At 45.0% G+C, this 14,572-nt stretch overlaps 1 protein-coding gene across 1 annotated transcript in view; it reads right to left on the bottom strand.

Moving 5' to 3' along the window:
• The window catches only part of LOC139760935 (uncharacterized), a 277,100-nt gene that overhangs the window by 39,936 nt on the left and 222,592 nt on the right, over positions 1-14,572 (bottom strand). The window lies entirely within an intron of this gene.

Below are 14,572 nucleotides of genomic sequence, written 5' to 3'. Positions count from 1 at the left end.
GATAACTGTTCGTAATTGATTGAACTTGCATTCAAAGTATAATGTATACATGTCAGTACAAGTATATGTATCTTTGACTTTGCTGTGGAAACATATGAATCATTATCCAACCTAAACGCATTAAGACGGTGTATTCATCTACAAGAATCGTCCCTTGGTGGCTGTACACAGGTGCCGTCCGTACCTTACCCCGTCGTGGCCGTCCGTAATTACCGTACTTTCCTCAACAGGTACGGCAAGAGTTCCCACCTACCTGGAAAGGTACCACAGTAGCCTTCCCTTCCTCAGCCATAAACTACAACCTGGTAGGTCACCTCCTCGTGATCCTGCAGTAGTCAAGTCGTCCAACACTGTCGGTGTGGCGTCAACGTCAGTACAGACCACAAGGTTTACGGTGTGATCCTACACGACTCATGTTAACATCACCCGTCGTCTGTCGAGGTCGTATGTCAACCGAGCCTCACTCTTTCTGAACATGGCCACTATCCCAGTCACAAGGGAACCCCCTCTGCATTTCCTTCTGACGCAGTCATTCGATAAAATCAACGGAATGATAAGATAGTTTAGGTTTGTGTGTGCGAATCACATTACGGTTATTAGAATGTGTATTGTCGAAGAGGAACTCAAGTAGATTTGCAAGGACGGTGAGGGAAAAAGATGAAGGTGTCATGGAGGTGAGGGCGTCAGGGATGACAGGTCTGGCTCGCGAAACCGCGCGCGGACCAGCCACCACAGGTTAAATTCCGCCCTGCACGCCACTCTCGTCCCTGTCGCCGCACACATAAGGGTCGTAATCTCGACCACTGGAACATTAAAAGGCACGCGACCGGAAAGGAGCGAGCAGCAGGACCTCAGTGGTCCCAGTAAACACACTGCAGAGGTTTTATGTTCCCGGGTTTTATTGTGGTCCCGACGCAGGCCGCAGGACGCTCCACACGCCGGAAGCACCAGTTTAGGCGTCACCCGCTTTTGGTCGGTGTTTTCCTCAACGGCAAAAGTGGGTATTGTTGCGTTTTTTGGTCACCGAAAAAAAAAGAGGAAGAATAGAAAGATAAACAGTAATTCAGAAACACTTTACAGTACAACTAAAATTGAAGCCATCTGAACACTTAACTGTCACGAACGATTTGGAAAAACTATGGCCATATTGTTACGAAGAAGATCGTGGTACGGGACAATCTACGCTGGCAACAAATGTTGGCATAACAATTGATTATATTAGGAATAGAAACCCTTCACATCTAGGACGAAACAGAGTACTTACAACTGGACGTATTCCAGGTAATACATCGCAAATACACCACCTCAGATGATTTACGTGTGTCGCTAAAACAAATAATAACACCAAAGTGGGAAGCTTTCGCTGATCGAAAACGGCGAGAGAAATGGCGTTCTATGACTGTCTAGTTTGCGGCGGGCTAGCGTGAGTATCAGACCCATCAGGAAACAGCTCTTTTCACCCTCCAGTTCCTCGATCCACCAGTGTAGGATACAAGTCTGTGTGTCTGCCAGGATGTAGCATGACTCTCCTGAACAAGACATTGTCCGAACTATCTCAGAGGGACAAAGACTTGGTTCTTACTCTCAAGTGTTCGTTGCTGCCTTGTACCCACCTACCAATATAATACCAGTCTTAAAACCCTGTAAACCACTCAATTCCCTTTCTTCATATCGCTCTGTATCACATCCGTCTTCAGTGTCCAAGCTTTTTGAAAAGCTGATCCAGAACAAATCAAGCGAAATGTCCCGCTCTCACATACAACATGGCTTTTGAATCCAATAATTCCACTACCGTTCTACACACAGGCTTCACATAATATATCCTAAATGGCTTCGACCAACGACTACCTCTGTCCGTACAAGAGTAGTGTCAAAAGATGTCAACGAAGCATTGAATAATGTCCCCCGACACGTCTTTATACAAAATGAACTTGACACCACCCTCCACGACGAGGACGAAAAGCAGTTGGCCAACTTCATTGCCGAATGCCATGCCGGAGTCACTCACAGTGGCTTCAGCCTTTAACATTTTGAAGCTCTGCAACCGAGGTCCCCAAGAAGCAATTCTTTCTCCAACCCTCTTCAATCTCTTCGTACATGACCTTCCACCACCTCCGGCACAGCACAGTATGAAGGACCTCGCATATGTAGACGACCTTACAATCAATCATATCAGAGCACCTGTGTCTCACAGAGGCAACAAGAAATATGCAACACTACATTACGCAACTGGAAACAATGGCCAACCATGAATAGAATGTCTACATCTCCATAGTCTTCTGTCATCCCTTTTCGACTCCAGACGGGCACAAATACAACCTGCTCCTTAACGTCCCCACAAACTTCAACATAGAAGCAACACACTGGAAGTCGTCAAAACACTGACTGGTGCCAGATTTGGACGAGAATCCCTTATATCTTCCAGAGAGAAACGCAGCAAATCAAACAGACGTTCATCAACAACGGCGATATGAATTCCAACTACGACAGACACCTACAACATTTCATTCACAACAACATAAACTCCAAGCAACACAACATACAAAATATTTTCCTGCAACCAGATATCCCCTGCCTACAAGATAAATGAACTTGTATCACGAGACATCATTTCAAGACAAACTGTCACACAACACAAAGTCATGCTTCTTATCTACTGACAGAAAAGCTACCTTATCATGAACGACCAGCTATACAGAAAAAATGACACATCACAGGAATCCAACGTAAGTACCGAATTCAAATATCAACAAGGCGATCGTGAGCTCCTCACTAACACGACCTGGGTGGGAAACACAAACTACACACTGTCCGAAAGACTTATCCTTCAAGAAGACTCCATCAAACTACATGTCACCAAGACGCACAACACTGCCCTTACACGAGACGCGATTAATAAGTCTACAAGGATACGATGCCGTGATCAAGACGCAAGACCTCTACACATCGCCGAAGCACTACGAATCAAGAAACAACAACCAAAACAGAAGGAAACATGGGCAAAAGATATGACTCTACAACTACATGCCCCACCATCACGTCACAGCCAATGGTCGCCCAGCATTACATACACTACCGCTTGCAGGTATTACCCAGCCTCATCCTGCTACCCGCAATCATTCCCACCTGGTCCATGACCTCTCCACACGCTCCTGAAGATGGTTTGATGGCTTGTCACGGCTTCGTGGCAGGAGATTAGTCTCAGAATGTTGAAAACTTTGTGGAGGGAGAACGGTGGGGAGAATATTAAGACGAAGCAGTTGGTCACAGAGAAATCTTAAGTCAACAATTAAGGTGAGAGGCTTAGCATAAGCCATGTGTGTTAATGTAAAACACAAATTCCTCCTCTAAAACAGAAACGTGAATGCAGATTATGTCCGAGATGCTTCGTAAGTAACATTCACTTGTAGATATAACAACTGGGTACGATGAATCAAAAAGCCTCTTAGGATACTGTTTGTGGCTAATGTGTTTGGCTCTCGCACCTCACGCACCTTTACCTTCTAAACTTGCATCGCCTCCACTACCTACATGCCTTGTAATCAGGCAATGCCTGTGGTCGTAAAAGTTAATGTGTCTTGATACCACTTTACTCAAAATTACCTTTAATAATTTCTAAAGTTTTGGACAAGAGGAGTAGTTAGCCAAGAGTTACGACGTTCTAACTTTTACTTTCATTCGTTCCTGGGACTCTCTTCACGAGCGTGGGGCGAGGCGCGCCACCTGCCGCCCGGGTGGAGAAGCAGCAGCCCGATGATGATGATGATGGCAGCATCAACCTGTGCGGGAGTCTGCCACACACACACACACACACACACACACACGTTCTCCCTCCCCGAGATAGTCTTGTGAACTTCCTCTCCTTCCCGGAGGACGTTCTGATCCTCGATCCCCTCGCACGCCAGCCTTGGAGAGGACCATCTGGTGGCGGATGGTCGCCAGTTCCCTCGAATACTCATGATGCGTCGAGGGGCCAATTCACCGTGTAATAATACAAGATGGACAGACTTACTCGTCGGCACTGGGACTTACACGCAGGGGGAAATCTCGTCTGTCGTCTCGTGTTTATAGATCCGTCTCCTGTAGTCGTCACTGACATCACAGCAGCTGTAAACCACAGCGGTGCACATCCACACCGCCTGATGCGATCATCCCTCCCATGCACCGTGTGAAACTCTCTTTCAGACAGATTAGTGCAACCGTAACAGTAGCGACGACCTGTTGGTTCCCATCCCCCTCGTCGCAAGTGTTCACACACACACACACACACACACACACACGTCTACCACACATGAAGTGTCATTCATCTAAATCATCAGTTGAAAGATGACATAATACTTCCTCTTCTCCCACGGTGTATGTACAAAGATTATGTTTTTCACCTCAGCCACGTTTATAGCTCCAGTGTTCATTATGTATCTACTTTCTCGGCTTATTTTCAGCCTTTGGCTGCGGCTAATTTTGTAAACTATTATCATTATGTTCGTTACTATCATTATCATTATCATCATCATCATTACTGTTATCATCATTCACTTTCTTCATACCAGTTTGTCTTTTCCCTCAAAATGAAGTGGTGCCAAGGACAGACGAAGGACGACCTCAGACGCTCACGGTCACTCTAGCTATCATGTATCATGCACCGACGTCGTCCAGAGCCTCACACACCCTCCCCTGGTTTCCTCTGACTGCCTCATATCTCCCTGGTTTATCATACCCGCTGATAGCATATTGACCCCATGTCTCTTTCAATCAATCAATCAATCAATATCGTTACGTCGTTTTTATGACCTTTAATTAAGCTGTTAAATGAGGACAAATTTAAATTTATCATTTGATCGCTCGCGTCGTATTTACTGGTTATCTAACGGTAAGAGAGAGTTTTATATTTTCCATGACTGTGTCAAGCACAGAAGTGTTTGAATATATTGTGTTTCAGTTTTGATATGTAAACTTATTACACCTGAAAGTTACCCGCAATTTTCAGTATTTTTCTCAGAAAATTAAATTTCATTCCAAACCTGGTCATAAGGATAATTTTTCACACTGAATACAAACTGGAGTTAAAATATCGTTAGGTCATATTCATGAAGTTTAATTAAGCTGTTAAATGAAGACAATATTAAAGTATCATTTGATCATTCGCATCGTATTTACTGGCTATCCATCAGTAACTGAGAGCATTATAACATATTTTCCATTATCATTTCAAGTATAGAAGTGTTTTAGTATGATATGTTTCAGTTCTGAAACAAAAAAATTTTTGAGCTAAATTATAAATTTCTCAGAGAAATTTTGTTTTTAATTTTTTTCAGAGAAATAGATTTCCTTCAAAATCTCATTACAGGGATAACTCCTCCGTCTCAAGTGTTGCGAAAGAAGCAAAAATCCTTCCTTCCTCTTTCAGATAGTCGTGGCTACTACATCCATCCCAGATGGCGGTAACCCTTCTAAGCCTCCTAGCCACCGTCCTGTTACTCTGTATTCCATTACCTCAGAAGTACTTGTGAATTTATTTTAACCCATCTTCCCTTAGGCTTTCTGATCACCATTATGGTCACCCTGGACTGGCGAGGTATGTCAAGATCAAGTTCATGTTGGCGTATGACCCAGAACCAGGGCGTGTCTCAGGTATCAGGCACAGCAGGAGTGGCTATGACGCATCTCGACTCACTGTAAAAGTTCTACGAGGAGAAAAAACCCTGTCATTGGCGACGAGGATGGTGCGTCCAGCACGCACACTTGCCTCGGGAATCACAGGCATGTAGCCCGGGAAACATTCACGTCCTGTCACTTATAACTGATCTGCGTGGCTGACTCGGTGCTCATTTGTCTAAGCTGACAGTAGCGTTTGATCCTATACAATGTCATGGTTGTTGGTTATGGCAAAATGACCGCTACGAAAGTTATGTAGGATCCAATGCTTTCATTGGGGTTTGAGTCTCCCTCCTGGAGGCCTAGTGGACACTACCTTATCGTTACTCTCCTCTTCTCTCATTCTCTTAAAATATTTACACATTCCAAGAGGCAGAAGTTCGCAGCTAGTAGGTAAATGGTTCTATTCTTCTTCAATTGTGTACATAACGTATGTCGAAAAAAAAAAAAGAAAAATGCTTAACAACGTTGTATATTATGGAGCAGTGTTATTCTGTCAGTTAAATAAAACGTAATTATTTGACGACTACACCAGGGAGGTGCAACATGAGTCTTGATCTTGTAATATCGCCATTATGAGGATCGAGGGAACGTGAAGCGTTCGCTTATCTTTCGCCCAAAGCCTCACATCCATCTACGTCTTTTCTCACTTCTCTGATAAGAATCGAAACGATAAAACTTTGTGGAACGCTGAAAAATGCTATAACGTTACTTGGATTGTATTTAGCGGAATTACTCAGCACGCACACACACACACACACACACACACACACACACACACAACACACACATCCACACACAGGGAAAGGTTAGAGGCCATGAAAATGTCTACCATGGAAACAAGAAGCGTAAAAAGTGATTTGATCACAATATTCTTTTTTCAGACAACCAGTTTGATGACACCAACAATGAACAAGTCTTCAGAGGAGGCAAGATAGAACAACCAGACGCCCTAACGTGAATTTAACGATAGCGTTTGTTGGAGAACCAAAGATGAACCAAAGAACCTTTTACACCAGTAGTTGTAGACGAGTGGATGGCATAGTGATGATATTGCGAATCTGGACTGCATACAAACGTTCCGAATCCCGTATGACAACAGTAAAGTTAGAGAAGTTGACCCCACGAGTGTAGAACCCCATCCCCATACAAGACAAATAGGTGATTACAGTTGGACATTACGCAGGAACTGACGGACAGAAACACCTTGAGAGATAGTCTCGTGGAGAAGATACAGAAGGCGTATAGCGCTAGTGGGCAACTGTGGCCAGCGAGACATTCTTTTGACTGTCGTAAGATCAGCGTCAACAAGCAAGTATTCATGCAACTTTTAACAACTAAAACTGATGACAGTTTGGTAAACATGTGATTGTTTTACCGCCCTCGCACCTACCCAAACCCAACTGGATAATTGGATCATGTCTGGCTGGACCGACCGTCTTCACACATGACCATCAACTCCCGATGAATTTGATAATGAAAGAGACAATAAGATATTACGAAACTTGACCACTGAACCAGTGAAGCAAGTGACTTGGGATGATCTCGAGAGGGATACGATTGGTCTTAAGAGGATCAGATCTGCCTGCAGTCGGCCAGCGTAGACACCATGACATTGAGTTGTACCAGAAGATCAAATACCTGAAAAGCGATTCTTTTTACGCAATAAATTACTGCATATCCAAGCATACGTAAACACACACACACACACACACATACACGTCTTGATGAACTGTCGCCTTACGTCTTCCTGAGTGTTCAGAAGCATCTGATGAGTTCAGAAACTCAGATGGAAGGAAGGCGATATGGTTCAGGTGAAAGAAAAAAAAAATGTCCAATGATGGACAACAAAGTCTGTACCTATTGTGAATGGGCCGAGCTGGAGGGAGGGAGTGACGTCTAGCGACGTGCTGGAGGAGGGAAGCAAGACGGGAGAGGTAAGAACGAATCTCAGGCTTGTGAGCTGGACTGACTGTCGATAGTAAGCTCTTTCTTGAAAGTCACAATCAACGATCAACGTAAGTAAACAACATATTTAAGGCAATGGATAATTTGTGATGATAGATAAGAGGACTGAAGATAAGTAGAAGAAAAGACTGATGTAAGATGATGTTGAAGACAGTGCGATTGAAAGGAAAGTCTAAGGGATGGGATCCCACAAGTATAGAACAACCTCCTTATTAAGAACATATATATATATATATATATATATATATATATATATATATATATATATATATATATATATATATTGGAAAAGATCACAATTGAGTACGTGATCAAGCATATTCCTGTATGTCGACGGGGAAATGAAACACGATACGTTCCCAAGTGCACTCTCGTGTAATGATCACATCATCAGGGGAGATAAAAAAAAAAAAAAAAAAATATAATATACAACGAAGAGACGTAGCTAGGACAACCCTGCAGCTAGCACCTCCTCCTCCTTCAGACACCCCTCCAGCCAGCACCTCCTCCTCCTCCAGACACCCCTACAACCAGCACCTTCTCCTCCAGACACCCCTGCAACCAGCACCTCCTCCTCCTCCTCCTTTAGACACCCCTGCAGCCAGCACCTCCTCCTTCCTCCTCCAGACACGCCTGCAACCAGCACCTCCTCCTCCTTTAGACACCCCTGCAACCAGCACCTCCTCCTCCAGACACCCCTGCAACCAGCACCTCCTCCTCCAGACACCCCTGCAGCCAGCACCTCTTCAAGACACGCCTCTCGTTACGTCCACAATACATCATACATAAGAACCCTCACTTACACGCTAGTCTCGGTAATGACACCTGGACAATCTGCGGTGGACGTCAGAGTATCACGCACCACGTAACAGGATTTTAGGCCGAGCGGAAATTATGTAAGAGAGGTCCGGCTCTCCCTCAGTCTGACTCCTAAACTGAATCGAACGGAAGATATAACGATACGTTTGATAAGACGGAGTAGCAGAATGTGTGGCTCCTGGCTTACCAAACCCACTCAGTCCCAGACCAACGGTGTTAAGTAGCCACTAAGCAGGATTATCTTTTCCTTTTTGATCTTAAAACAAAAACCCACAAAAACAGTTAAGATTATCATGGTTTCGTCTTGATCCTACCTGGGAGGTGCTGCAGAGGGGGATCCAGAGTGTATGGACAGGTCTGGGAACTGAGGCACAATGATGACTGCATTACATAACAAATCATATGACGAGTTAACTCTGTCCTGCTGATAAAGTTAGGATACTGAGGAATCTGGGACAAAGTTAGGATACCTCTCAAGTTCTGATGTGTCTGGGACAAAGTTAGGATACCTCTCAAGTTCTGAAGTGTCTGGGACAAAGTTAGGATACCTCTCAAGTTCTGATGTGTCTGGGACAAAGTTAGGATACCTCTCAAGTTCTGATGTGTCTGGGACAAAGTTAGGATACCTCTCAAGTTCTGATGTGTCTGGGACAAAGTTAGGATACCTCTCAAGTTCTGAAGTGTCTGGGACAAAGTTAGGATACCTCTCAAGTTCTGAAGTGTCTGGGACAAAGTTAGGATACCTCTCAAGTTCTGATGTGTCTGGGACAAAGTTAGGATACCTCTCAAGTTCTGAAGTGTCTGGGACAAAGTTAGGATACCTCTCAAGTTCTGAAGTGTCTGGGACAAAGTTAGGATACCTCTCAAGTTCTGATGTGTCTGGGACAAAGTTAGGATACCTCTCAAGTTCTGAAGTGTCTGGGACAAAGTTAGGATACCTCTCAAGTTCTGATGTGTCTGGGACAAAGTTAGGATACCTCTCAAGTTCTGAAGTGTCTGGGACAAAGTTAGGATACCTCTCAAGTTCTGAAGTGTCTGGGACAAAGTTAGGATACCTCTCAAGTTCTGATGTGTCTGGGACAAAGTTAGGATACCTCTCAAGTTCTGAAGTGTCTGGGACAAAGTTAGGATACCTCTCAAGTTCTGAAGTGTCTGGGACAAAGTTAGGATACCTCTCAAATATTGGAGGCTAAGTTAAGATACTTGATAAGTTAAGATACGTCTCAGCCTCGAGTGTCTGGTACAAAGTTAGGGTAACTCTCAAGTACATGCAGTGTGACATCATCATCATCATCATGGCTAAAATGGTCACACAGAACTGCATGTTGACACCTGTCTCTGAACTGAGCGATTTGACAATGGCTTTGTCCAGTGTGTTATGAAATGTTTACCACCCACTACTGTTGTAATGTCTGCCACCCAGCACTTGTAATGTCTTCCACCCATCACTGTTGTAATATCCGCTACCCATGACTGGTAATGTCTTCCACCCATCACTGCTGTGATGTCTGCCACCCACCACTGGTAATGTCTGCCACCCATTACTGTTGTAATGTCTGCCACCCATTACTGTTGTAATGTCTGCCACCCACCACTGGTAATGTCTGCCACCCACCACTGGTAAAGTCTACCACTGGTTTGTAAACAGTTAGTTATCTCTCGTTGTTTCTCGTGGTTCCCTGCCACTGGCGTCCCCCGTGAGTCATACCACTTGCCGTTCTGCTCCACTGTACGAACACGATCTTCCTCCTTCGTCATTTTCGCTGCTGCTGGACCACTTGCAAAACTTGATCGAACTGGGTTTTTTTCTCCTCCTTATCTTAAAACCAAGGCTGTTCTGCAGTTGAAAATAGAAAGATGTCTCTTGTCTCGTATCTCACAGACTGTGTAGGGCTGTGTGAGAGATGACGCAAGTAGCGTCCTCTCGCGAATCCGAGAGGAACTTTTTAAGTTTATAACTCTGGGTTCAAAACACTTAAACATATAGCTAGGGTCCGTCTCGCCGGTTTATCGCCTTTGCACTTCCTCATTCCTGCCTGAGGTGTGGGCTTGACTGCTCGTGTTATACGCTACTGAGGAATGGTATGTGAGCAGCGGCACCGACGGCCCACATCCAGGTACGCTGAGACATTGCCAGGGACGGGTCGACCTGTGAGGAAAGGTGTGGGTGGCGACGGTACGAGCAGCACGGGAGTGAACGGTGTTATTGACCCAGATGATGTAAGGATCAGGAGACGTCGTGAACTACGGTACAGAAGGTGCACGAGGGGAGGGGAGGCTGTGTTGGTGAGGCATGGGGAGTATGTGTGACTGTGTATAGACGAGTGTGTGTGTGTGTGTGTGTGTGTGTGTGTGTGTGTGTGTGTGTGTGTGTGTAGAGACGGGAGTGTGTGTGTGTGTGTGTGTGTGTGTGTGTGTGTGTGTGTGTGTGTGTGTGTGTGTGTGTGATTGTATACTGACGAGTGTGTGTGTGATTGTATACTGACGAGTGTGTGTGTGTGTGTGTGTGTGTGTGTGTGTGTGTGTGTGTGTGGTTGTGTAGAGACGGGTGTGTGTGTGTGTGTGTGTGTGTGTGTGTGTGTGTGTGTGTGTGTGTGTGTGATTGTATACTGACGAGTGTGTGTGTGATTGTATACTGACGAGTGTGTGTGTGTGTGTGCGTGTGTGTGTGTGTGTGTGTGTGTGTGTGTGTGTAGAGACGGGTGTGTGTGTGTGTGTGTGTGTGTGTGTGTGTGTGTGTGTGTGTGTGTGTGTGTGTGTGTGTGTGTGGCTGTACACAGACGGGAGGGCTGTGGTTATACACATCGAGCGGAATAGATTACCATGAGAGTGTGAGGGAAGACGTGAGGTGGTGCACGTGAGGTGGGAGACTTATCCATTCTACATCCCCTCCCGTCGAGCACGTAACTCCCAGACTGAGGGAAGCACTCGTAATAGACCCGTCCTTCCTGTAGTTACGTTATCAGCGTATCATGCATAACGACCCCTTCACTCAACACGACGGTCGTGGTAATGATGGAAAACGACTGCTTCTTTCCCAGCCGTTAACAGCATTAACCCACGATTACCTGACCTGCCTTAGATACGCTAACGACCACGATCGCGCCCCTTTTTAAGTAACAATAGCAGCCCTCATTGCCGCGGTGTGGCTCCCAGCTCGCTATTATTGAGATTTCGAGACCGCGTTATAAAACAAGAGGCGGGAGTTGAGGGAGGGAGGGCTGGCTGGCGGGGTGGCGGTGTAAACAGTGAGACGTACCCTGCCCTGAGGTGGTGGTTTATCAAGATGGCGGTGTTGAGGACGCCTCCTCCCAGGCCCGCCTGTCACGGTCACGCCTTCTAAGCCACTCGCCTGAGACCGATTACAAGTTCCTCTTCCTCCGCTGATGCTTCTTTGTCTCTCTCTCTCTCTCTCTCTCTCTCTCTCTCTCTCTCTCTCTCTCTCTCTCTCTCTCTCTCTCTTACAGAGACCCCGAGGTTCTAATTATCCCTTTTTCATTGTAATGACTGTAATTACCTCCCTTTGTGTGGTAGTCAGGAACTTATAATAACCTACTACAATCATCGAAACTTTCCTCTAGTCGTACTTGAGCGCGCGGCTGTGATGCCCAGGGAAGTGTAGGTAACCCAACGCCTCACATCTATTGGCAGAAAACGAAGGAAATCACATCATAACGTTATGGTCCTCGACTCGGAGCCTGGCAGAGACGTGCTCTCCATCAGCAACATCAGCCATGACCAACTTAACTCTTGAGAGCAGTCGTTCTCCGGACACACTCGAGAAGTTCCATCATGTTGACGTATTTTCTGCACTGCTGAAGACCAAAGTGTTCCATTTTTTTTCTTCAGAGAGTGAGTTCTGTTTACAGTCTCTTGCTGTTGGACTTACACTGTTCTCTGGTAAGTCGACAATTGGAACAAGGGTCAGGTCAGAGGCTGTACGGTGGCATACAGAGACAATACATGACCTAATCTATTCAGTGGGGGGCATGTTAACAAGGAGGCAAAGATAAGATAGAGAAGGATTGGCCCTCTGTATGAGCGACAATACTAAAACTCAATAACAATCAGACAGGGTCTGTTCTAACAGTACATAATCGGATAACAGCAGGAAAAAATTTTGCATTCGTGTTGATCGTTCACAATCCTCCAATGGATTTTGAAAACAATAACTGTTAACATACGAGGACGACAGTGAGGGACCGAATCAGGCTGGTACATGAAGCAGTGACACACGCACTTCTCACAGATGGTCAAGTTCCAGCAGTGATGAGGAAGTTCATTTATGAGAGACGTGGACTGGGATCATTCAGACTCTCATGGTGACAGTGAGTCATGGAGAGCCAAGTTCTTACAGTGATACACCATCATCATTGGATACCATCTGAACACACAGTAGCGTTGTCACTAAGACACAATCATCGTACGTGTTACACCAACAGGAAAAGTAATCATGTAATGCTTCAGTTTGTCGTAAATGAGGACATAGAAAGAGCAGAAATGAGACTATACTCAGAGATATAAATACTGAAGCTACAAAGGGACTATACTCAAAGAAGAGATATATGAACACTGAAGCTACAAAGGACTGATTCATTTGTATGGGATCATTGATTGGGAAAAATGGGATTCAGCAACCATAGATTATGTCACCGTTGCGGAAGGTTCTGCGAAGTTGACACTCAAGGAGTCGGAATATGGGGATCTTTATCTTCGAATACGGAGGGATGGATACTGAACAAAGAGGTGTGGTTGAATAGATTAAAAGAGGAGGAGTTGAGGGATGAACCGTGAAGAAGATAAAGGCGACACGACAGCCACTCAGCATTTGAAAGGCATAAAGAGAACAAGAAACGACTTCAGCAAAATCAAAAATAAAAAAAAATGGAGGAACAAAGAAAATGAAAAAAAGAATATTGTGGACAAATCAGGAAATAGTCCAAAACTTTTCCCCAAGTTGATCAGGAGTAAACTGTCAGTTGAAAGAGAGGATGCGAAGGATAATGAATTCAGCGGGAAGAGTTGCTGAGGATGTAAAGATATGCGAGGAGATGAACGAACAAGTAGAAAAGTGGTTTCATCCTGGAAGACGCTGCAGCCCCAACACCTGTGACATGTAACTTGGAGGAAGGTCTCGGGAAGCAACGAAGGGTCCAGGAAAGACGAGCAGACTTCTATAGGGTCTTGACCCACATAAGTCTCATGGTTCTGATGACACTTCTCCATATGGGCTGAAGACCTGTGCAAATACGACTAACAGATCACATGAGATGTTGCTGAAGACGTCGCTGGAGGAAAGTACAACACCATGAGAGTGGAAGAGGGCAAATGTCGTACATATTTTCTAAGAAAGTAGACCTGGACTTTGTGCTGAACCACAGACCCGTGACCCTGGTGAGTGTGGTGGTCTGTGAACACGGTTGATGAGGATGGGGACACAGCGAAGGATGGCCTCGACGCCTACATTATCTAGCGGGAAATGAGGTTTACGATCTGTGGGTGAGATGGACTTGGGAAGTGACGATGTACCTAACCTGTATCCAAAAAGCCCCACGTTAGAGTTACTGTACAGCTAAACAAACCGTCTGCAGGCAAGTCTCAGAACCACAATTAGATACATACAATAAGGAAATATTCAGCAAACTGTCCCTATCTTGTATTTAGACCAAAACTGGAATGTCTTTCCCACACTAATCTATTAGGCTCAGATCTCTTCCACCAACACAAGCAGCATTGTAAAGACTTCATAGAAAAACAAATGTAAATAACTACTTTTACAACAGTGGGTGAATTAACGAAACTGATTAATGAGACTGTGAGTGTGGTCAACATACGGAAGGTCAACAAATGTTACGACAGTAGAGAATGTTCGAGAAATTGAGGGCTTTACGAGTGTAGAACTCCCTCCCCGTGCAGTACAAATGGGTACTTAAAGTAATGGAGAGAGATATCCAGGTTAAAGTGTAGCGCGAGTGAGACATATCCAGGTTACAGTTCAGTGTGAAATCCAGGTTACAGTATAGTGGAGGGTGAAATACCTCCAGGTTACAGTGGAACGTGGGCCAGATGTATCCGGGTTACAGGTCAATGGGGGTGGGATATTTACGGGTTGGAGCGCAGTTCCAGGTCC

This window comes from Panulirus ornatus, chromosome 3 (assembly GCF_036320965.1).
Source record: "Panulirus ornatus isolate Po-2019 chromosome 3, ASM3632096v1, whole genome shotgun sequence".
Lineage (NCBI taxonomy): Eukaryota > Metazoa > Arthropoda > Malacostraca > Decapoda > Palinuridae > Panulirus > Panulirus ornatus.
This window is presented reverse-complemented; position numbering and strand designations above follow the sequence as displayed.